Here is a 25,594-nt window from a genome sequence, read left to right on the forward strand (position 1 = left end):
AAAATGGATCTAAGAACGTGCATTCCAGACTCTGTTTTTTCTTTCAATTAGATTTTATGCTTTTGAGTTACAAAACATAACAGGAATGTTAACTTTAAAGTTGAGATTTAAAGTTGGTCAGGATCAACGCGATGGACATTGAAAATAAATACAAAGAACATCAGACTCTTTCTCACAGAAATAAACACTTCTACAAGTATTGTTTGAAGCTGAGAGAAGGGGGAAAATGACTAATATTGCAGTCAGTGGTGTGTGTGGTTCAATTTCCATTTATATGCAATAGTGGAGTGCCCCTGTTGGGAATTCCATTTAGCCCAAAATGAGTTTGATTGTTATTTTTAAGTAAAGTTCTGAATGGATTTTCTATTGAGACAAGGAGAAAATTTTCCCAAACTATAACCAATTCATTATGGTTGCAAAACTCATAGCAATAATGGTGAGGTTCTGTGGGTTGGAGCATTTGGTGCTTCCTAGGGATCTGTGGGACATATTTCTGTGATCATGGTTCTTCGTTGTAAATTGTATATAATGGAAGAAAAGGAAGAAAACTGACGACTTGCACAATTTATTATCGATTTATATTAGCAACAGTTCCTCTGTGTGAACTTCCGAACTTGCTTGGACATGTTTACATCCACCATGTTGAAAAAAAGGGAAGAGCTAGAACACAAGCTAAAGGTCAGTTGGCAGGCACAAAAACAGAAATGGGTTAGCAGTGTTTCAGGAGGAAACTGAAACTCAGAAATTACAAGAATTACAAGAACATGGTCTGAGTAGAACAGAAGTAAACCATCACAAGCTGAAAACTCACAGTGTGATGTCGACACTGCTTCTTTGAATTCATGTCCAAGCCTCTACTTCAGATTCAGATTCAGTTTCAGTTTATTGTCATTTAGAAACCACAAATGCAATGCAGTTAAAAAATGAGACAACGTTCCTCCAGAATGATATCACAAAAGCACATGACAAAACAGACTACACCAGAAAATCCACATAACGTTTGGCAATCCCCAATCCAGAGTCCGGAGAGGCTGCTGCGTATTAATATCGTGCTACCATCTTAGCGCATTCCCCGGAAAGGAGCTCCAAATCCACCAGACAAACAAGACCAAAAACTAAAGCTACAAGACCGGCACAAAACCACATATTTACAATATATAGTTACAACAGTGCAAACAACAGCATAATTGATAAAAAAAAACAGACCATGGGCACAGTAAAAATAGTCCAAGGATGTTAAAAGACTGTAAGTTCAAAAGAAACCACCACATAGTTTCCACAAGTCCTCAGGGTCCCGATAGACTTGTCATCCCACGCAGGCGCCAGAAGGGAATACCCACTCTATGGACTTCCATGGCGCCGCCCGACTCAACCTTTCAGACGCAACCCATAATGAAAGCTCTGTCGAACCCAGCCTCGCAGACACAGCACACAGCGAAAGCGCTCCAACCACAGTGGATTCCGAGTCTGTTGAGCCTCTGACCATCCCCTCCGGCACATATTATATTCAGGAGAGTCTGATGCAATTATTCCACTGCCTTGGAGAATTTGGAATCAAGTGTCTTTTGTTTTTAAAGACCATCTCCTCTGCACTCAGAATACTGAGTACCCTGCTCTCTCTCCATCTGTGCGTATAGGTATGCCTGGCATGGTTTAAGATTCCCAGAATCTGTGAGTGATGTTGTTACTTTCCTCCAGAATGAAGTGACCCTGACTCTCTCCCGGTAAAAAATGAACAGATTCCAGTTGGTTCATTTCTCTCAGCTTGTAATGTTTGTGCTTGTGTCGGATTATGTGAGATACTGTTGTGACACGTATGTATTCTGGTTTAGTCAAAATAATAATAAGAATTAGATCAGCTAATATGTGGAGAGGATGAATTCAAACTCCTTCCTCTATAAGGTATTTCCCAGCATCTGACCTGCTGAAGTATTGTTCTAAGCTCCAGATTTCAGCATTTGCAGTTTCTAGTCTCTTCATTAGACTTTGAGTCATAAAGTAATGTAGCACAAAAACATGTCCTGTGGCACACCCTGTCTATCCACACCAGCCTTCAAGTACTTATCTAAATTAATTCCACTTACCAACAGTCCAAAACCATCTATGCATTGGTAATTCAAGTGCTCACTTAGATGAGAGTTCTGAAAGTACCTGCTTCCATCACCTACTCTACACCTACTCTGGTTCCCCTCTCCAGTATTCTTAAAAGCTCTGACTGAGTTTACGAGTCACCTACAATATTTGGTCTCTTAAACTGAGTGGTCTCATACTTAATCCTGAGGTCTGCTAAATGGAAGGATTTTTTTAAATTAGTGAGAAATAGCATTGGAGTCAAAGCTGGTAAGTACTGTGTGATCCTCTTGGTCTTAATACTGGTGAGAATGGGTTAGACTGAATACATAGCATTTTAGGTAAGAGGAGGGCATGAACATTATTTAACCAATGCAGGGTTATATTCTATAGTGTCTGTTGTGCAATAAACCTCCAATAATTCAGGGTGTTTGAGAGCCTGGTGTAGCGGACAAGCAGACATTCTGAACTGAAAAACAAAATGCAGGATGAACTCAGCTGAGTGTCATTTCAGAGTTGTCATTTCAGAGTGAGAGACCCCGAGTCACATCAGTCCCTTCAGTAGTTCATTTTTTTAAGCTCCATGTTCCAGATCTGTCATTTCTTGTGTCTTCAGTTTTTCTGGATGATTGGATTTAATTTCTATTACTAATTTACTTACCTTCTTGGTGGTAGAAGTTTCCACTGAATCAAAGGGAACATGGGAGCTGGGGCCTGGTGAGTGGAAAAGGAGTGTAGAACTGTGGCCCCAGGAAGAGTGGAAGTTCTGACGAAGGGTGTCGGCCCGAAACGTTGACTGTACTTCTTCCTATAGATGCTGCCTGGTCTGCTGCGTTCCACCAGCAGTTTGTGTGTGTTGCTTGAAGTGTGGTAGTCATCACTTGCTGAGCCAGACGGCAAACCACTGGGATTTCCAAATATCATGTAGTGGATTACCGAAGTTTTAACATAACGGCACCCTGTCCCATCTGTCGGGGAGTTTAGAAATGGGAAGATAGCATCCTTTGTGTGTGTAGGTGTTATGTTCCCATTTAGGCTGATGAATGCCAATTCAAAAAGCAGTGATTGTTGATCATTTTGATTTTAGTTACAAACTAAAACACAGTTTTACAGTACTGTAGTAACATCAGTAGTGTTCTAATATGTTCTGTATTTCATTTAAAGACACAATTTGTTACTTAGTTGAATCGTAGTTTGCCTTATTTATACCTTTTTAACTATTTCTATGAACCTTCAGCTAATTGGAGCAGCTGCTTAATTGGGCCAATATTTATGTGCCTAGTCCACGTATGCCTTTGACCTTGTGGTGAGCTGTTACATGTCTGCACTTAGATACAACTCAAACCTGATTAACACCGATTTCTCTAACTTTCAGTAACCACCTCCTGTCTCCCTTTCTTACCCTTATCCACTGGCCACCATCACCCATTTCTTTCCACTCCCCCTCCACCTTCACCATCCAACAATCATCCACACATTGCCCCATCAATCTCCAGTCACCAGCTTCTCTATATTCCATCTATCACCTCACAGCTTCTTACATCATTCCCAATCTTCCCCTTCCCTCAGCTGGATCTACCTCTCCATCATTTTAAACAGGCTACCTCCTCTCTTTCTTTCCAGTCCTGATGAAGGGTCCTTAACCTGGAACATCGACCGTCCATTTCCCTCCATAGTCGCTGCCTGACCCACTAAGTCCCTCCAATTCCTTGTGTGTTGCTCCAGGTTTCCAGCCACACCGGCCTCAGAGGAAGATTGATAAAAGAATTAAAGGTACCTGAAACAGCGAGGTTGTAAACTCACTGAGTGGATCTTAAATTAGTTACATAACTTCATTGTGTGGACAGTAAACACAAACTCTTGATTTTTAGGCTTGAACACTGGAGAAAGAAAGGCTGATGTATGGAACCACTGGGTTAAGGCTCATAGCTGTTAAAAGTCACGAACATCAGGAGCCTCGCAGTCCACGAAGAAGAGTGAGAGTCCTTCACTTTCTATGTTGATATTCTATCAAATAAAAAATGCTGCTAAATTTGAAGGAGAAGTTAAAAAGGTGCTTACTCAAAATCAACCCAGTAAGAGCAATCTTAGCTTGGATATGATCACCCCTTCAGCAGAGCCTCAGTACCATGCAAGGCAAAGGATGTTTAGTTTGATGGGATGACAAAAAGACTGTTAAAACACCTTCAACTACTTTGCAGATTGTAGAATGTTACCAGTCCTGGGCAGAAACTAAAGGTCAGGTGAGATGAGTGGCCTTTTTCTCTGTATGTAATAAGGAAAGGAAAAGTCTGAAAATATATTCTGATAGCATGCAGAAACCCTGGGTCAGATAATGATCAAATAATGAAGCTTCCTATCACAGTCACTGATGACACAAACATACTAATTCTGTCAGAGGTAGGTTAGTTCAAGGAATGGAGAAGTGTGAGCATTTTGCAACTAGGTCTAGAGAAGCTTCCAGAGGAATACCTAGATACATTATGGACTGACACACACCACCATGAAGGAGAGACTCCACTGTGGAAGTGCTGATCAGATGGGAACGGCATGGTGTACCGGTGTTTTCTGCTGGGCCTCACCTTAACACTGGAAGCTCTTCATCATGGAGGACCCACCATGTTAGAGTAATAAAGCCAGCACAGGGTACAGGACCTCTGTCAGTAACACAGCGGTGCATCTACCAGAGTTCTTCTCTCACAGCACCAGCATCCAAGCTAACATCCAATCTCAAGTACTACGTGTGAAGTTTGCACATTCTCCCTACGACTGCGAGGTTTTCTCCCACATCCCTACAATGTGTGAGGTGACAGGTTAATGGGCTACTGTAGTCTGTAGATAAGTGGTGAATTTGTGGGTGGTTGATGGGAAGAGATGAGTGTAAATCGATGTTTGATGTTGGTGTGCATTCAATGGGCCAGGAGTCTGTTTCCATGTTGTTTGATTAAATGGCTCTGTCTGAGTCTCACTCACGTGCTAAAGCTTGCATTGATGTCTCCAATTATGTATCCGGGCAGTGATAAAGCTGATAACGAACAATGACCAGACAATACTAGTAACATTCAGTGTGTGCACATTGGCAATGAGCGAGAGAATCTCGACCCAACTATACAACCAAGCATTGGCAGTTATATTTGGGATCCCACTGTCCCATTACTTCACTTAGCACATCACTGCCCACAAAGTTTCATCATCCATTAATGTAACAGAGAGATATAGCATGGAAATAGATTCCTCAACCCTTCAAGTCCATTTCAACCATCATTAATCCAACTGTATACGAATCCTGTCCAAACTCACATTGCCATTAACTCTCTCAGATTCACACACCTACATATTGGTGGCATTTTTGTGGCCAGTTTACACATGCACATTTTTGCAATGCTGGGGGAAAGGAGAGGAAGTCGCACAGTTGTAAAGAACTTGCAAACTTAACACAGTCAGCACCAAAGGTCTGGATAGACCCTCTGCTGCTCCTTTTTCTCTCTCACATCCCATCAGCTGTCCTTTGTTTCTTCTGTTACTCAACAACACAACAGCAGTATATCTTTGAGATATGGGATATAAATGGAGCATCCAGAGGAAATCTAGGTACTCACAAAGAGAAGAGCAACATCCGCACAGACAACATTGGATGTTGGATGAAAGAGCTGTGAGGTTATAGCACCTGGCCACCATTTGTAGTTGGGATCACCTGCGGTCTGAGGGTATTTTTGGAGTCAAGTCTGTGATTTGCACAAAGCCAGTCTTGAGGATGCAACATGACATGGAATGTTGAGCTTGCTATGCCAGAAACCGTTGTACATACACTAATCCAGCCACAGAAAGCAAAGTACTCACCCTACACGCAGAATGGGTTAGTTTTACTGTAAGGTCAAGAATACTGAAGCTGAGAAACTCAGCATTATTAAATCAAGCAAATGACTAGACTGATTCCGCTGAGATCTTTGGATGATAATCTAAAGCATCGTCATCCGAGTTTACAAACTGTCCACCTGTCAATGCTGCAGCAAATGTACCAGGGAGCTGCTACACCCAGGGAGCTCTGAAGCACAATAATGGAAGATATTCACTTGGAGCAGTACAATGAAGGCCTCTGACCTGGGTAGACAACACGCATCCGGAAAAGTTAATCAACATGCAAAGCCTCCAAAGGGGGCAGTCCACAGCTCCTGGCACTCCAATTGTGAGAGTGAGTCAGAAGGCATTCCACCAAGCCCATTCGTGAAGGCTCAGACACCTCCCTTGTGTTGGTACAGTCAATTCAGGAATGAGCTGAGGCAAGTGGGTCCCACACTACTGCAGAATGCACTTTAGAGGAACTCAGATTTCAGATCCAATTCATGCACCTTCATTTCCAAATAATTTTAAGAACTTTGAACTCATATTATGAAGTTGGAATGGTGGAAATTTAATTCAGGTTTATTATTAGCCCAGGTCTCAGGATACCTGTTTCACTGAGACAAGCACTACAGTCACTTGACTGTCTGTTTCTCACTAAAAAGTTACAGGAATTAAGAATTATCCATTGCCATAGACTGTGTAACCTGGCAGAAACTGAGCTTGATAACTGGGCTTTCTCTCTCCACTGTTACCCTTTACTTTCTGAGGAGGAGAATGAGTGATTAAAACTGAGGTAATATGCTGGGAGTTTTGCTTTTTTTAAAAAAAATGAAAATTCTTCTCTGGCAGAAACACATTAATCAGGCTGTAGCTCACTGAGGTCCCATGAGACACAATTCAAGTTATTTCTGAAATTGTCAATTAATGTTTCAATTCAGTGTTAGTATCTGGTTGATCAGTGGCCTCAATAAATACAAAGGACTGCTCTTGTTTCTTTCCTCCTCCTTTGATTTTAAATGTCAGTAATTCTGTTAGAGAATGTTGGTGAGTGTGAGGTGTGTTTAATCACTGTGTGCAGCCCTGAAGGTCAGGCTAGGGTTTGTCAGCATGAAATACCAGCGGTGCAAACTGAACAAGAGTATTAAAAACAAGGAAATATATGAAAAAAATGGCTCTATCAGGGGTCTAATCACCATGTTGTCAAGCCTCAGTCTTAGTATCTGAAGCCAACCGCCTGACATTTCCATCTGTGCATTTATACTACAGGTATACAGCATGCAATCAGCAGTGATTACACAAGGATCACTGAGGCAAGCAGGATGTCTTATGACACACAGGAGGATGTCTATTCAAAGGGAAAAGTGCTGTGATAATATTCGTTAATGCTCTAATCCTTGCCACAGACTGAATCCTGCTTAGTGTACAATTAACTTACACATAATCTTAAACAACAAACCAGCAGCTGCAGAGTAACATTTACAAGCTGCATTGCAGCAACTTGCCAAATCTGCCACCAAACTTGTGGCCTCTAACATCTCAAAGCCTAAGGACAGCAAGTGTATGGGAAGGGACACCACCTGCTGGTCCCTTACTAAGCACATCGTCCCAACTATGTAAAATATCGACACTTGTCTGTCATCCCATTGACACAATGGATCCCAGTCTTACAGGAATACATCTACATTCCTCTGGCAATCTACACCTCTGGTTCTACATAGGCAACAGCCAGTATATAGGATCAGAAACCCCTTTCAATCTCAGAGTCATTCTTATCTGCAGAATAGGGAAGGAAATGTTCTTAATATGAGAGGTTGAGAGGTTCTTTCTCCACAGACACTGCTTGAGCTACTGTGTATTTTCAGCATTTTTGTATTTTGATTACTTTACTTTAATGTTTCTAATTATTTGTAAGCTTTTTAATGTGCTATTTACTAAAAATAATTTAGATTATTGACATTGTTTAATATCCTGTTTGTTTTATGCCTGAGGCTAGATAAGGCTCCATCCCATGCTATGCCTCTGTCAGGATCTGCTGGTAGACAGGGCCTCCTTTTCGACTGCGTCCGGTGCTCCCGGTATGGCCTTTTATATATTGGTGAGACCCAACGCAGACTGGGAGACCGTTTCGCTGAACACCTACGCTCGGTCCGCCAGAAAAAGCAGGATCTCCCAGTGGCCACACATTTTAATTCCACGTCCCATTCCCATTCTGATACGTCTATCCATGGCCTCCTCTATTGTAAAAATAAATCCAAACTCAGGTTGGAGGAACAATACCTTATATACCGGCTGGGTAGCCTCCAACCTGATGGCATGAACATTGACTTCTCTAACTTCCGTTAATGCCCCTCCTCCCCTTCTTACCCCATCCCTGACATATTTAGTTGTTTGCCTGTTCTCCATCTCCCTCTGGTGCTTCCCCCCCCCCTTTCTTTCTCCCGAAGCCTCCCATCCCAAGATCCTTTCCCTTCTCCAGCTCTGTATCACTTTTGCCAATCACCTTTCCAGCTCTTAGCTTCATCCCACCACCTCCGGTCTTCTCCTATCGTTTTGCATTTCCCCCTCCCCCCACTACTCCTAAATCTCTTACTATCTTTCCTTTCGGTTAGTCCTGACGAAGGGTCTTGGCCCGAAACGTCGACAGCGCTTCTCCCTGTAGATGCTGCCTAGCCTGCTGTGTTCTACCAGCATTTTGTGTGTGTTGTTGTTTGAAATTCTAGCATCTGTAGATTTCCTTGTGTTTGCCTCCTTTTCGAGGCTTTTTCACCAACTGGACCTGGCTGCTCAATTCCAGGGTGAAGAGGGTTAGTAAGATCAGATTCAGTTTATTGTCTTCCACTCCACTCTGAGAAGTTAAGCAGAGGCAAGTGAGTTCCATGGTGGTGAGTAGAAACTGGGGGCAAGACGGTTAGCCTGGTATGTTTAAAATGTCCTGTTAAAAGAGGGACAAAGAGTTCATGGAGATACAAGAGACTACTGATTCAGAAATCTGGAGTGATAAACAATCGGCTGGAGGTCACTGGGGTAACAGCATCTGCAGGAGGAAAGTCATGAAGAGACTACAGCAGATGCCAGAATCAATGGATTCTGGAGCAAAAATCAAAATAGTGCAAGAACTCAGACGGCAGTCAGGATCTGGGGTAAAATGGACACCCAATACCCAGATGAAGCTTTATATGGCTGTCGACTATGCAGAGTACGGGTGTATTGTCTATAAGTATTAGAGACCATAGCTTTAAGGTGAGATTTACAGGAAAGTTTTCTACACACAGACTGGTTTATGCTGGGATGAGCTGCCAGAGGAGGTGGTTGAAACAGATACAATAACAATGGTTAAGTGACATTTGGACAAGCACATGAATGGGCTGGGAATGGAGGGATATAGATTGTGTGCAGCCAAGGGGAATTAGTTGGAGCAGCATCATGTTTAGGACTGACCTGTTGGGCAGATTTTCTGCTGTTCTATGATCTTTCAGATAGCATCAACAGTGCTTTGCATTCTCTTTCTACAGAAAAGGAGAGCATGGACACTGTATCCTGGTGACTAGCCACAGTATTGGTGCCTAGCATGGCACTGGGCTTGTTGTTTTACAGGTGACTGGACATTGTATTGATGCCTAGGATGGCATTGTGTTGTTGTGTGCAGGTCACTGGGCAGTGTATTGATGCCTAGGATGGCATTGTGTTGTTGTGTGCAGGTCACTGGGCAGTGTATTGATGCCTAGGATGGCACTGTGTTGTTGTGTGCAGGTCACTGGGCAGTGTATTGATGCCTAGGATGGCATTGTGTTGTTGTGTGCAGGTCACTGGGCAGTGTATTGATGCCTAGGATGGCATTGTGTTGTTGTGTTCAGGTCACTGGGCAGTGTATTGATGCCTAGGATGGCATTGTGTTGTTGTGTTCAGGTCACTGGGCAGTGTATTGATGCCTAGGATGGCATTGTGTTGTTGTGTTCAGGTCACTGCACAGTGTATTGATGCCTAGGATGGCATTGTGTTGTGTGCAGGTGACTGGGCAGTGTATTGATGCCTAGGATGGCATTGTGTTGTTGTGTGCAGGTCACTGGGCAGTGTATTGATGCCTAGGATAGCATTGTGTTGTGTGCAGGTGACTGCACAGTGTATTGATGCCTAGGATGGCATTGTGTTGTGTGCAGGTCACTGGGCAGTGTATTGATGCCTAGGATGGCATTGTGTTGTTGTGTTCAGGTCACTGGGCAGTGTATTGATGCCTAGGATGGCATTGTGTTGTGTGCAGGTGACTGCACAGTGTATTGATGCCTAGGATGGCATTGTGTTGTGTGCAGGTGACTGCACAGTGTATTGATGCCTAGGATGGCATTGTGTTGTGTGCAGGTCACTGGGCAGTGTATTGATGCCTAGGATGGCATTGTGTTGTGTGCAGGTGACTGCACAGTGTATTGATGCCTAGGATGGCATTGTGTTGTGTGCAGGTGACTGCACAGTGTATTGATGCCTAGGATGGCATTGTGTTGTGTGCAGGTCACTGGGCAGTGTATTGATGCCTAGGATGGCATTGTGTTGTGTGCAGGTCACTGGGCAGTGTATTGATGCCTAGGATGGCATTGTGTTGTTGTGTTCAGGTCACTGGGCAGTGTATTGATGCCTAGGATGGCATTGTGTTGTGTGCAGGTGACTGCACAGTGTATTGATGCCTAGGATGGCATTGTGTTGTGTGCAGGTGACTGCACAGTGTATTGATGCCTAGGATGGCATTGTGTTGTGTGCAGGTGACTGCACAGTGTATTGATGCCTAGGATGGCATTGTGTTGTGTGCAGGTCACTGGGCAGTGTATTGATGCCTAGGATGGCATTGTGTTGTGTGCAGGTGACTGCACAGTGTATTGATGCCTAGGATGGCATTGTGTTGTGTGCAGGTCACTGGGCAGTGTATTGATGCCTAGGATGGCATTGTGTTGTTGTGTTCAGGTCACTGGGCAGTGTATTGATGCCTAGGATGGCATTGTGTTGTGTGCAGGTCACTGGGCAGTGTATTGATGCCTAGGATGGCATTGTGTTGTTGTGTTCAGGTCACTGGGCAGTGTATTGATGCCTAGGATGGCATTGTGTTGTGTGCAGGTGACTGCACAGTGTATTGATGCCTAGGATGGCATTGTGTTGTGTGCAGGTGACTGCACAGTGTATTGATGCCTAGGATGGCATTGTGTTGTGTGCAGGTCACTGGGCAGTGTATTGATGCCTAGGATGGCATTGTGTTGTGTGCAGGTGACTGCACAGTGTATTGATGCCTAGGATGGCATTGTGTTGTGTGCAGGTGACTGCACAGTGTATTGATGCCTAGGATGGCATTGTGTTGTTGTGTGCAGGTGACTGCACAGTGTATTGATGCCTAGGATGGCACTAGGTTGTTTTTTGAAGTACACATGACAATAAGACATAAGAGTAGATATTCAGCCCACTGAGTCTGCTCTGCCATTCCATCATGGCTGATTTATTTTCTCTCTGATCCCCATTCTCTACCATCTCCCCATACCCTTTACCATCCTTACTCATTGAGAACCTGTCAGTGTCTCTTTAAATATAACCAATTGTCCCCACAGCTATCTGGCAATGAATTTCCCAGATTCACCACCCTCTGGCTAAAGAAATTGCTCCTCATCTCTTTTCAAAGGTGGCATCCTTATATTCCAAGGCTGTGCCCACTGGTTCTAGACCTCTCGACTATTGGAAACATCCTCTTCATGTCCACTCTGTCAGTATGTTTCAGTGATATCCCCCTGCCATTCTTCTAAACTCCAGCACATACAGGACCAGAGCCATCAAACGCTCCTCATAAATTAATCCTCACACTCCCAGGATAATTCTCATACATCTCCTCTAGAACCTCTTTAATGCCAGAACATCCTTTCTTAGATATGGGCCCAAACCTGCTCACAATAATACTTGTCTGTCAGATCAATGCCTTATAAAGCCTCAGTAGTAGATACAGTACTTGCATTTATACTTGTCTTCTTGAAATTAATGCCTACACTGGACTTGCCTTTGTTACTGATTCAACCCGAAAGCTAACTTTTATGGAAAACTGCATTAAGACTCCCAAGTCCCTTTATGCCTCTGATTTCGTAATTCATTCTTTCGTTCAGAAAACAGTCGACACCTTTATTCGTTCCGCCAAAGTGCATGACCATACACTTCCCAATGCTGTATTCCACTTGCCACTTTTTTGCCCATTCTCATAACCAGCCCAAACCCTTCTAAAGACTCTGCTTCCTCAACGACCTGACCCTCCACCTACCTTTGTAACTTGGCCACAAAGCGATCAATTCCATCATCCAAATCATTGACTTCTAATGTGAAAAAGAGTACACCCAACATTGACCCTTCTGGAATACCACTACTCTCTGGTGGTCAACCAGACAAATCTCCCTTTAATCCCACTCCCTGCCTTCTGCCATTCATTCAACTATCTGTCCATTGTTGTAGCTTTCCAGTAATATCATGGGCTCTTTTAAAGAGGAAGTGCGTAAGTTTTTTAAAGATCACTGAACTGAGGGCTTTGGGGATCTGGCACACAGGAGGAGATGAGACCTGGGCAGACTAGTGATGATTATATTGAATGGAGCGGCAGGCTTCAGGAGGCAAGTGTCCTACTTTAGCTTCTGTTTTCCTGTCTTGTGAGTTGATACTGGCCTCTGTGTGTGCATGTGTGAGTGTGTGTATGAGAGAGTGTATGTGAGTGCGTGTGTGTGTGTGAATATGTGTGCAAGTGCGTGAGTATGTGTGTGAGAGTGTGTATGTATGAGAGCACATAAGTGTGTGAGTGTGAATGTGTGAGTTAGAGTGTGTATGAATGTGCGTATCAGCGAGTGAGTGTGAATGTGTGTATGAGAATGAGTGTGTGTGATTATGTGTGCGAGAGTGTGTGAGTGTGTGTGTGTGAGAGAGTGTGTGTGTAGGAGAGTGTGTGTAGGAGAGTGTATGTGTGTGCGTGTGTGTGTGTCAATGTGTGCGCAAGTGCGTGAGTACGTGTGTGAGAGAGTGTGTATGTATGAGAGTGCATAAGTGCGTGAATGTGAATGTGTGAGTTAGAGTGAGTGTATGAATGTGCGTGTCAGAGAGTGAGTGTGAATGTGTGTGTGAGAGAGAGTGTGTGTGATTGGCAACTAAATATTCCATAATTTTCTTGCTTCAGGTGTGATAGAATTGGAGGGACAAGAGGGGGAGGTGTTGCGTTGCTTGTCAGAGAAAATATTACAGCGGTGCTCTGGCAGAATAGATTAGAGGGCTCATCTAGGGACACTACTTGGGTGGAATTGAGGAACAGAAAAGGTATAGTAACACTTATAGGTGTGTATTATAGACCACCTAATGGGGAGCGAGAATTGGAGGAGCAAATTTGCAAGGAGATAGCAGATATTTGTAGTAACCACAGGGTTGTGATTGTGGGAGATATTAAATTTCCACACATAGACTGGGAAGCCCATACTGTAAAAGGGCTGGATGGTTTGGAGTTTGTAAAATGTGTGCAGGACTGTTTTTTGTATAGAGGTACCACCTAGAGAAGGGACAGTGTTGGATCTTCTGTTAGGGAATGAAGTAGGTCAGGTGACGGAGGTATGTGTAGAGGAGCACTTCGGGTCCAGTGAGCACAATGCCATTAGTTTCAATATAATTATGGAGAAGGATAGGACCCAGGGTTGAGATATTTGATTGCAGAAAGGCTAACTTTGAGGAGATGCAAAAGAACTTAGAAGGAGTGGGTTGAGACAATTCGTTTTATGGGAAGGATGTAATAGAGAAATGGAGGTCATTTAAAGGTGAAATTTTGAGGGTACTGAATCTTTATGTTCCTTTTAGGTTGAAAGGAAAGGAGAAAAGTTTGAGAGAGCCATGGTTTTCAAAGGATATTGGAAACTTGGTTAAGAAAAAGAGAGATATCTACAATAAATATAGGCAGCATGGAGTAAATGAGGTGCCCGAGGAATATAAAGAATGTAAGAAGAATCTTAAGAAAGAAATTAGAAAAGATAAAAGAAGATACGAGGTTGCTTTGGCAAGTAAGGTGAAAATAAATCCGAAGGGTTTCTACAGTTATATTAATAGCAAGAGGATAGTGAGGGATAAAATTATTCCCTTAGAGAGTCCGAGTGGACAGCTATGTGTGGAGCCGAAAGAGATGGGGGAGATTTTGAACAATTTCTTTTCTTCGGTATTCACTAAGGAGAAGGATATTGAATTGTGTAAGGTAAGGGAAACAAGTAGAGAATTTATGGAAACTATGACTATTAAAGAGAAGGATGTACTGGCGCTTTTAAGGAATATAAAAGTGGATAAATCTCCAGGTCCTGACAGGATATTCCCTAGGACCTTGAGGGCAGTTAGTGTAGAAATAGCAGGGGCTCTGACAGAAATATTTCAAATGTCATTAGAAACGGGGATGGTGCCGGAGGATTGGCGTATTGCTCATGTGGTTCCATTGTTTAAAAAGGGTTCTAAGAGTAAACCTAGCAATTATAGGCCTGTCAGTTTGATGTCAGTGGTGGGTAAATTAATGGAAAATATTCTTAGAGATGGTATATGTATAGACAGGGTCTGATTAGGAACAGTCAACATGGATTTGTGCATGGAAGGTCATGTTTGACAAATCTTATTGACTTTTTTGAAGAGGTTACGAGGAAAGTTGACGAGAGTAAAGTAGTGGATGTTGTCTATATGGACTTCAGTAAGGCCTTTGACAAGGTTCCGCACAGAAGGTTAGTTAGGAAGGTTCAATTGTTAGGTATTAATATTGAAGTAGTAAAATGGATTCAACAGTGGCTGGATGGGAGATGCCAGAGAGTAGTGGTGGATAACTGTTTGTCAGGTTGGAGGCCGGTGACTAGTGGTGTGCCTCAGGGATCTGTACTGGGTCCAATGTTGTTTGTCATATACATTAATGATCTGGATGATGGGGTGGTAAATTGGATTAGTAAGTATGCAGATGATACTAAGGTAGGTGGTGTTGTGGATAATGAAGTAGGCTTTCAAAGTTTGCAGACAGATTTAGGCCAGTTAGAAGAGTGGGCAGAATGATGGCAGATGGAGTTTAATGCTGATAAGTGTGAGGTGCTACATTTTGGTAGGAGTAATCCAAATAGGACATACATGGTAAATGGTAAGGCATTGAAGAATGCAGTAGAACAGAGTGATCTAGGAATAATGGTGCATAGTTCCCTGAAGGTGGAATCTCATGTGGATAGGGTGGTGAAGAAAGTTGTTGGTAACAGTTTTGGTCTCCAGGTTTAAGGAAGGACATTCTGGCAATTGAGGAAGTGCAGCGTAGATTCACTAGGTTGATTCCTGGGATGGCAGGGTTGTCTTACGCAGAGAGATTGGAGAGATTGGGCTTGTACACACTGGAATTGAGGAGATTGAGAGGGGATCTGATTGAAACATTTAAGATAATTAAAGGATTTGATAGGATTGAGGCAGGAAATATGTTCCAGATGTTGGGAGAGTCCAGTACCAGAGGGCATGGATTGAGAATACGAGGTCAGTTATTTAAAACAGAGTTGAGGAGAAACTTCTTCTCCCAGAGAGTTGTGGAGGTGTGGAATGCACTGCCTCGGAAGATGGTGGAGGCCAATTCTCTGGATGCTTTCAAGAAGGAGCTAGATAAATATCTGATGGATAGGGGAATTAAGGGATATGGGGGCAAGGCAGGGACTGGGTATTGATAGTGAATGATCAGCCATGATCTCAGAATGGCGGTGCAGACTCGAGGGGCCGAATGGTCTACTTCTGCACCTATTATCTATTGTCTATTTATAAATCAGTGCATTGAGTATAGGAGTTGGGATGTAATGTTAAAATTGTACAAGGCATTGGTAAGGCCGAATTTGGAGTATTGTGTACAGTTCTGGTCACCAAATTATAGGAAAGATGTCAACAAACTAGAGAGTGTACAGAGAAGATTTACCAGAATGTTACCTGGGTTTCAGCACCTGAGTTACAGGGAAAGGTTGAGCAAGTTATGTTTATTCTTTGGAGTGTAGAAGGTTGAGGGGGGATTTGATAGAGATTTAAAATTATGAGGGGGATAGATAGATGTCAGTTTGACATCAGTGGTGGGTAAATTAATGGAAAGTATTCTTAGAGATAGTATTGATAATTATCTGGATAGACAGGATCTGATTAGGAGTAGCCAGCATGGATTTGTGTGTGGTAGGTCATGTTTGACAAACCTTATTGAATTTTTTGAAGAAGTTACGAGGAATGTTGACGAGGGTAAGGCAGTGGATGTAGTCTATATGGACTTCAGCAAAGCCTTTGACAAAGTTCCACATGGAAGGTTAGTTAAGAAGGTTCAGTCATTAGGTATTAATGCTGGAGTAATAAAATGGATTCAACAGTGGCTAGATGGGAGATGCCAGAGAGTAGTGGTGGATAATTGTTTATCGGGATGGAGGCCGGTGACTAGCGGGGTGCCTCAGGGATCTGTTTTGGGCCCAATGTTGTTTGAAATATACATAAATGATCTGGATGATGGGGTGGTAAATTGGATTAGTAAGTATGCCGATGATACTAAGGTAGGAGGTGTTGTGGATAATGAGGTGGATTTTCAAAGCTTGCAGGGAGATTTATGCCGGTTAGAAGAATGGGCTGAACGTTGGCAGATGGAGTTTAATGCTGAGAAGTGTGAGGTTCTACATTTTGGCAGGAATAATCCAAATAGAACATACAGGGTAAATGGTAGGGCATTGAGGAATGCAGAGGAACAGAGAGATCTAGGAATAACAGTGCATGGTTCCCTGAAGGTGGAGTCTCATGTAGATAGGGTGGTGAAGAAGGCTTTTGGAATGCTGGCCTTTATAAATCAAAGCACTGAGTACGGAAGTTGGAATGTAATGTTAAAATTGTACAAGGCATTGGTAAGGCCAAATTTAGAATATTGTGTGCAGTTCTGGTCACCGAATTATAGGAAAGATATCAATAAATTAGAGAGAGTGCAGACGATTTACTAGGATGTTACCTGGGTTTCAGCACTTAAGTTACAGAGAAAGGTTGAACAAGTTAGGTCTCTATTCATTGAAGCGTAGAAGGTTGAGGGGGGATTTGATCGAGGTATTTAAAATTTTGAGAGGGATAGATAGAGTTGACGTAAATAGGCTGTTTCCATTGAGAGTAGGTGAGATTCAAGCGAGAGGACATGATTTGAGAGTTAGGGGGCAGAAGTTTAAGGGAAACATGAGGGGGTATTTCTTTACTCAGAGAGTGATAGCTGTGTGGAATGAGCTTCCTGTAGAAGTAGTAGAGGCCAGTTCAGTTGTGTCATTTAAGGTAAAATTGGATAGGTGTATGGACAGGAAAGGAGTGGAAGGTTATGGGCTGAATGCAGGTAGGTGGGACTAGGTGAGATTAAGAGTTCGGCAAGGACTAGGAGGGCCGAGATGGCCTGTTTCCGTGCTGTGATTGTTATATGGTTATAGAGTTGATGTGGATAGGCTTTTTCCATTGAGAGTAGGGGAGATTCAAACAAGAGGACATGAATTGAGAGTTAGGGGGCAAAAGTTTAAGGGTAACACGAGGGGGAATTTCTTTACTCAGAGGGTGGTAGCTGTGTGGAATGAGCTTCCAGTAGAAGTGGTAGAGTTAGGTTCAGTATTGTCATTTAAAGTAAAATTGGATAGGTATATGGACAGGAAAAGAATGGAGGGTTATGGGCTGAGTGTGGGCCAGTGGGACTAGGTGAGAGTAAGTATGCAGCATGGACTAGAAGGGCCGAGATGGCCTGTTTCCGTGCTGTAATTGTTATATGGTTATATTAGTGTAAATGGGACTTGATGAGTGGAAAGTCATTTCAAATCTGTGACCCTATGACCCCTCACTAAAATTTAAATCAGTTTTCTTTACTATTTTATTCACTGTGAGTGTTCAACATTCAAGGTTCTCTATCTTGAGTCATTAAACAGTACGTCTTACTATTCTTAAAAGGGATTTATTCAATTTTAGATCTACTGAAAACAACTAAGTTTGTGTTTGAACCTTAAATCGTTCCTACACAAAACCTTTAATGGATAAATTAGTAAACCTGCTGCAGATTGATGAAAATATGTCTAATGTGTTGTAATATGACTATTTAGAGAAATAGTCCAGTGCATCCATGCTAACCCTCTCATCCCTTTCGATCATGGACCTGAGAAAAACCTGTTTAACATTGTCACTGAACCTGCCTCTGGCAGTTCATTCCGTTTATCCACCGCCTCCTGTATGAAAATGTTGCCCTTTTTTTGAATGTTTTGATTTACTACCCAGAGATCCGGTGACCTTTCATGGAAGAAAACGAAACATAATTTTTAACTACTTGGAAAATGGTGATGCCTCATGAATGAATGACATTATGCTTAGCTTCAACTATCAGTGTACAGACTATTAAACAGCCATTTTTCAATCCAGGTAATCACAGGAACAGATAGCGTTCAATCATCTCCCAGCTGGAAATAACTGTTACTTATCATACAAATTTCCAGATTCCTAAAAGATAAATCAAATTTCCTCTGACTGAATTAGAACAGGTAGGAATTATTTTGTGATATTGATAAATTTCAGTTCGAGACAACTGCAGCATTTAAAATTCTCCAAAATCGGCTGCATAGATGTCGACATTTCTCATCTCTCTGCTCCCAGGAAATGGAGTTATAGAATCATAAATGATAGAAGCAGGGCTTTTGGCCAAACTGAAGGGTTCCTGACCATTTTTATGCTGTGTACTAATACTATTAAGCAAGGGGTCGGTGGCCCAACTAGTCCAAGAGTCCCAACTAAGCCAGCCTCATTTGGCCCTTATCCCTCTGCACCCTTCCTATCCATGGACCCTACCAAGTAAACACGTACAACACGCTGGAGGAACTCAGCAGGTTGGGCAGATTCCGTTGAAATGAGCAGTCAACATTTTGGGCTGAGACCCTTCGTCAGGACTGAAGAAGGGGGGGCAGGGGCCCTTTAAAGAAGGTGGAGGGAGGGTGGAAGGTGCCAGGTGAAAAGCCAATCAAAGGAAAGATCAAGGGGTGAGGGAAGGGATAGGCAGGAGAGGTGAAGAAGGAATGTAAGGGGAAAGCACTATGGGTAGTAGAAGAAGGCAGAATCATAAGAGGTGATGGGCAGCTGGAGGAAGAGGCAGAGTGAAAGTGGGATGGGGGAAGGGAGAGGGAGGGAATTACCGGAAGTTGGAGAATTCGATGTTCATACCAAGGGGCTGGAGACTACCCAGACGGTATATGAGGTGTTGCTCCTCCAACCTGAGTTTGGCCTCATCATGACAGTAGAGGAGGCCATGTATGGACATATCCGAATGGGAATATGAAGGAGAGTTGAAGTGTGTGGCAACCGGGAGATCCTGTCGGTTGTGGCAGATGGAGCGGAGGTGCTCGATGAGGCGGTCCCCCAATCTGCGTCGGGTCTCACTGATGTAGAGGAGCCCGTTCCGGGAGAACCGGATGCAATAGATGAACCCAACAGACTCACAGGTGAAGTGTTGCCTTACCTGGAAGGACTGTTTGGGGCCCTGAATGGTGGTAAGAGAGGAGGTGTAGGGACAGGTGTAGCACTTCCGCTTGCAGGGATAAGTGCCAGGTGGGAGATCTGTGGGGAGGGACGTGTGGGCCAGGCAGTCGCAGAGGGAACGATCCCTGCGAAAAGCAGAGAGGGGTAGAGAGGGAAAGATGTGCTTAGAAGTGGGGTCCTGTTGAAGGTGGCGGAAGTTGCGGAGGATAATATGCTGGATCCGGAGGCTGGTGGGGTGGTAGGTGAGGACAAGGGGAACTCAATCCCTGTTGTGGTGACAGGAGGATGGGGTGAGGGCTGAAGTGCGGGAAATGGAGGAGATGCGGGTGAGGGCATCATTGATGACGGCAGAAGGGAAACCACGATCCTTAAAGAAAGAGGACATTTGCGATGTCCTGGAACAGAACGCCTCCTTCTGGGAGCAGATGCGGAAGAGACGGAGGAACTGGGAATAGGGAATAGCATTTTTACATTTGGCAGGGTAGGAAGAGGTACGTTCAAGGTAGTTATGAGAGTCCGTCGGTTTATAGAAGATGTCAGTGGACAGTCTGTCTCCAGAGGTGGAGACCGAGAGATCGAGAAAGGGGAAAGAAGAGTCCGAGATGGACCAAGTGAATTTGAGGGCTGGGTGAAAGTTAAAGGCAAAGTCAATGAAATTGACCAGCTCAGCATGGGTGCAAGAAGCAGCACCAATGTAGTTGTGTAGCTATGGGGACTCACATGGGCCCCAGCTATGCCTGCCTCTTTGTGGGTTCTGTGGAACAGTCTATGCTCCAAATCTATACTGGTACTGCTCCCCAACTTTTCCTTCACTACACTGATGACTCACCGGAAGAAAGGGAGTAGAGATAGCCCAGGAAATTATGGACCAGTGAGTCTTACCTCAGTGGATGGTAAGTTGATGGAGAAAATCCTGAGAGGTAAGGATTGATAAGGTACCCCATGTAAAGCTTATTGAGTAAGTAAGGAGGCATGGGATCCAAGGGGACATTGCTTTGTGGATCCAGAATTAGCTTGCTCACAAAAGGCAAAGAGTGGTTGTAGACGGGTCATAGAAAATAGAAACATAGAAAATAGGAGCAGGAGTAGGCCATTCAGCCCTTCGAGCCTGCACTGCCATTCAGTATGATCATGGTTGATCATCCAACTCAGAACCCCGTACCTGCCTTCTCTCCATACCCCCCGATCCCTTTAGCCACAAGGTGCATATCTAACTCACTCTTAAATATAGCCAATGAACTGGCCTCAACTGTTTCCTGTGGCAGAGAATTCCACAGATTCACCACTCTCTGTGTGAAGAAGTTTTTCCTCATCTCAGTCCTAAAAGGCTTCCCCTTTATCCTTAAACTGTGACTCCTCGTTATGGACTTCCCCAACATCGGGAACAATCTTCCTGCATCTAGCCTGTCCAATCCCTTTAGAATTTTATACATTTCAATAAGATCTCCCCTCAACCTTCTAAATTCCAGCGAGTATAAGCCTAGTCGATCCAGTCTTTCTTCATATGAAAGTCCTGCCATCCCAGGAATCAATCTGGTGAACCATATTCATGTGTCATATTCTGCATGGAGGTCGGTCACCAGTGGGGTGCCTCAGGAATCCGTTCTGGGACCCCTACTGTTTGTGATTTTTATAAATGACCTGGATGAGCAAGTGGAGGGATGGGTTAGCAAGTTTGCTGATGACACAAAGGTTGGAGGTGTCGTAGACAGTGTGGAGGGCTGTCAGAGGTTACAGTGGGACATTGATAGGATGCAAAACTGGGCTGAGAAGTGGCAGATTGAGTTCAACCCAGATAAGTGTGAAGTGGTTCATTTTGATAGGTCAAATATGACGGCAGAATATAGTATTAAAGGTAAGACTCTTGGCAGTGCGGAGGATCAGAGGGATCTTGGGGTCCAAGTCCATAGGACGCTCAAAGAAGCTGCCCAGGTTGACTCTACAGTTAAGAAGGCATTCAGTGCATTGGCCTTCAACAATCGTGGAATTAAATTTAGGAGCCGACAGGTAATGCTGTAGCTATATGGGACGCTGGTCAGACCCCATTTGGAGTACTGTGCTCAATTCTGGTCGCCTCACTATAGGAAAGATGTGGAAGCCATAGGAATGGTGCAGAGGAGATTTACAAGGATGTTGCCTGGATTGGGGAGCATGCCTTATGAGGATAGGTTGAGTGCACGTGGCTTTTTCTCCTTGGAGTGACGGAGGATGGGGGTGACCTGATAGAGGTGTATAAGATGATGAGAGGCATTGATTGTGTGGATAATCAAAGGCTTTTTCCCAGAACAAGGATGGTTAAGGAAGGGAGGGAGAAACAGACAAGACAACTTCACTTTTCTGTAACATGATTGCGTTTGAAAATGGCGACAATGTTTGGAGGTATGGGACCATATGACAAAACAACAAAGCAATAGGATTCTTATACCGAAAAATTTGAATATTTTGCACAGGCAAATCAAATTTCATATGGCATTCGTGTTCTAACTTTTCTGACTGTAATGGGTGCAAACACATTTAATTTATTACTCAGTCTAGTGCAACCTGCTCAGCCTGGCAATAAGCCTTATAGTTAAAGTCTTAAAGGACCACTACCAACCTAAACCTTTGATTATTGCTGAGAGTTTTAGATTTTATAAAAGTAATTAAGAGGAAGGTGAGTCTATTTCACGGCTTGTGACCATGCTGAACCAATTGTCTGAACACTGATATTTCAAGCAGTCGTTGAATGACAAATTACATGATAGCTTCATACGTGCTCTGTGAAGTGAGACGATTCAGAAATCTTTACTTACAGAGGACAGACTAACAGTACAGAAGGAAATTGAGATTAGTACATCAATGGAGATGGCAACTAAAGAAGCACAGATATTAAATGCATTTCCCAAGTTCATAAAGTTTCTACTGACTTTAAGAATAAGCCATTTATTGACAATCAGTGTTACCATTGTAGCTAAACTAGACATTCAGGAAAAGAATGCTGGTATAAGGATTTAAAATGTCGAAGCTGTGGCAAAAAGGGACATGTTGAACACAACTGTAGAAGTGAACAGACACCATCAACTTAGAAATACAGCAATAATGAAAAAAGACTTTCAGGAAAACAAAAAGAAATGTGAACAAGATAGAGCATACTGAGGGCGGGCTGAGTGACATTGAAGAAGCTTTGCATGTTTTATCTGTTTCAGGACACAAAGAGAGCTATTGAGTGACCCCGCAGTTGATGGGGCCACAATGAGGATGCCGGAGAACACGGTGCTGCAGTAACACTGGCGTCAGAGACTGTTTACAAGGAGAAATTGCAGCACCTCACCACAGAAGGGGCAAGGCTGACTTTAACGACTTACACTAGTGAGGTGAAAGGTAAATGTTCCAGTGCAGATCACTGAACACAGAAAAATAGTTCCACTGTACATTGTTAAGGGTAGCCATCTTGCACTTCTGGACTCCTTGTGTTTGGAGCGGCTCAAACTCAACTGGCACGAAGTGCACTTGGTTGATGGGGTCACTAGTCTAGAAGAAGTATTGAAGAAACACACAGATGTATTCAATGGAGAACTGGGCAGGAAGAAAGGAATCAACTTTAAGCTGGCTGTTAAGTCTGGGTTCTTAGCAGAGTGGCAGAGGACGTTGCTGAGCCTTGGTGAATAAGAAGGTATGGACTGGTAAAAAAGATCAGTTAAATGATACAATGAAAATGTGTGGCATGAAGAAACCATATAGATATTCCAAGGAAAAGCTGCTAGTAATCAAACAGTATCCACATGGCATGTCTTTTGGAAATATATGACAGTGAGGATATCTGTGACCCTGAAAAGTGGTATGCATTCCTGTGCAAACACGAGGAAATCTGCAGATACTGGAAATTCAAACAACACACACAAAATGCTGGTGGAACACAGCAGGCCAGGCAGCATCTATAGGGAGAAGCACTGTCGACGTTTCAGGCTGAGACCCTTTGTCAGGACTAACTGAAAGGAAAGATAGTAAGAGATTTGAAAGTAGTGGGGGGAGGGGGAAATGCAAAATGATAGAAGACTGGAGGGAGTGGGATGAAGCTGAGAGCTGGAAAGGTGATTGGCAAAAGTGATTCCCCCCACTTTCTGCTTTCCACAGGGATCGCTCCATATGCAATTCCCTTGTCCTCTCGTCCTCCCCATCCCTTCCCACTGATCTCCCTCCTGGCACTTATCCTTGTAAGTGAAACAAGTGCTACACCTGCCTTTACACTTCCTCCCTCACCACCATTCATGGCCCCAGACAGTCCTTCCAGGTGGGGCGACACTTCACCTGTAAGTCTGATGGTGTGGTATACTGCGTCTGGTGCTCCCGGTGTGGCCTTTTATATATTGGTGTGACCCAACGCAGACTGGGAGACCGTTTCGCGGAACACCTACACTCGGTCCGCCAGAGAAAGCAGGATCTCCCAGTGGCCACACATTTTAATTCCACGTCCCATTCCCATTCTGATATGTCTGTCCATGGCCTTCTATACCGTCAAGATGAAGCCACACTCACGTTGGAGGAACAACACCTTATATACTGGCTGGGTAGCCTCCAACCTGATGGCATGAACATTGACTTCTCTAACTTCTGTTAATGCCCCTCCTCCCCTTCTTACCCCATCCCTGACATATTTAGTTGTTTGCCTGTTCTCCATCTCCCTCTGGTGATCCCCCCCCTTCTTTCTCCTGAGGCCTCCCGTCCCAAGATCCTTTCTCTTCTCCAGCTCTGTATCACTTTCGCCAATCACCTTTCCAGCTCCTAGCTTCACCCACCCCCTCCGGTCTTCTCCTATCATTTTGCATTTCCCCCTCCCCCCACTACTTTCAAATCTCTTACTATCTTTCCTTTCGGTTAGTCCTGATGACGGGTTTCGGCCCGAAACGTCGACAGTGCTTCTCCTTACAGATGCTGCCTGGCCTGCTGCGTTCCACCCGCATTTTGTGTGTGTTGTAAGCATTCTTGTAAGCAGTTTTGGAAGGAGTTCACCACTGCACGGTACTAAGAACTGTGATTCAGATTTGGAGACAGCTCGTAAGCAAATAATTGCAGATCTACGAGAGAGAATAAAGAGAGAAGATCTTGATGTTGTATTCAGTCCTCAGTGCTAAAGCTTTGGTGTTTTTGCTAAACTGAGGCGATGTGATTCCTATACTAAAGAGGATCAAGAATGGTTTTCTGCTGGCTCCACTAATCAATCAGAAACTATATAGCTGACAGGCTTTGATGATAAAGTGCTTTTGGAGGATCTAAGATAGGAAAAGGGGTGGAGGAAGCAATCAGGAACCCTTAAAGAAGGTGTAGGGTGCAATGGTGCTGCCCAAGCAGAGATACCTACAGTTTCTGCATCAGAAGCTGACCAAGAGGTTTCCCAGGAAACAGTATTGCCTAAACTCTCATTGGAGAACTTTGACTACAATGAGTTCTTCAACATGGAGAAAAGTGTACCTGAACTAGGATCAATGATTGAAGAGGTGTTTGTGAAGGATCAGTGTCACCCAGACGGTTCAGTCAATGGTTTTCAAGTAACTTAAATAGACCAGGCAGTTGTTCCAGTAGCCAGCAGTCTACCCCACATCAAGAACTTGAGAGACTTGCTGGTCTGGAGCAGAGGATCCCAACATAGCTTGGAAATTACTTTGCTACCATTCCATCATTAGAAGATAATAATAAGATTAACAAAAATGTTGATAGTTTGCAAATACTGTGAAAAATAAACGTAGATGTGAAACCACTGCTGTCCCGTCTCACTGCCAGCAAAGAGAGTTCACAGACTGGACTGGTTTTGTCTGTAAAAGAGCTGGAGGGTCTCAACATGGAATCTGAGAGGTATGTAGCTTGACACCCCATTCATGGTGGAACATTTGGAGCAGATTCTAACTGCATCATCTGGTCCTAAACAAATACAAAAGACATGACTGCTTTCAACAAGCTGGTTGACAATGGAAGGCAAATGGAACCTTGCCTTTGCAATCAAAATCTCCAAAAATCCTATTGCCCCCTGTAATGCAGGTACTTTAGGTGACCTGCTTGGCACTCAGAATCATGACACACCAGTCCTTAATCAGCAAGGCATTCGTCCCTCACCACCTGTGCTTTCTGAGGTGGCCCCTATGGACAACACAGTACCAAGCCAAGATCTATACATACACCACCA

The 25,594-nt window shown here is 43.6% G+C and overlaps 1 protein-coding gene across 2 annotated transcripts in view; it reads right to left on the minus strand.

Annotated features, from left to right (window-relative positions):
- The window catches only part of LOC132381635 (ephrin type-B receptor 1), a 653,754-nt gene that overhangs the window by 135,417 nt on the left and 492,743 nt on the right, over window positions 1–25,594 (minus strand). The gene's annotated exons all lie outside the window — the stretch shown is intronic.

The sequence above is a fragment of the Hypanus sabinus genome, chromosome 2 (genome assembly GCF_030144855.1).
Source record: "Hypanus sabinus isolate sHypSab1 chromosome 2, sHypSab1.hap1, whole genome shotgun sequence".
Classification (NCBI taxonomy): Eukaryota; Metazoa; Chordata; class Chondrichthyes; order Myliobatiformes; family Dasyatidae; genus Hypanus; species Hypanus sabinus.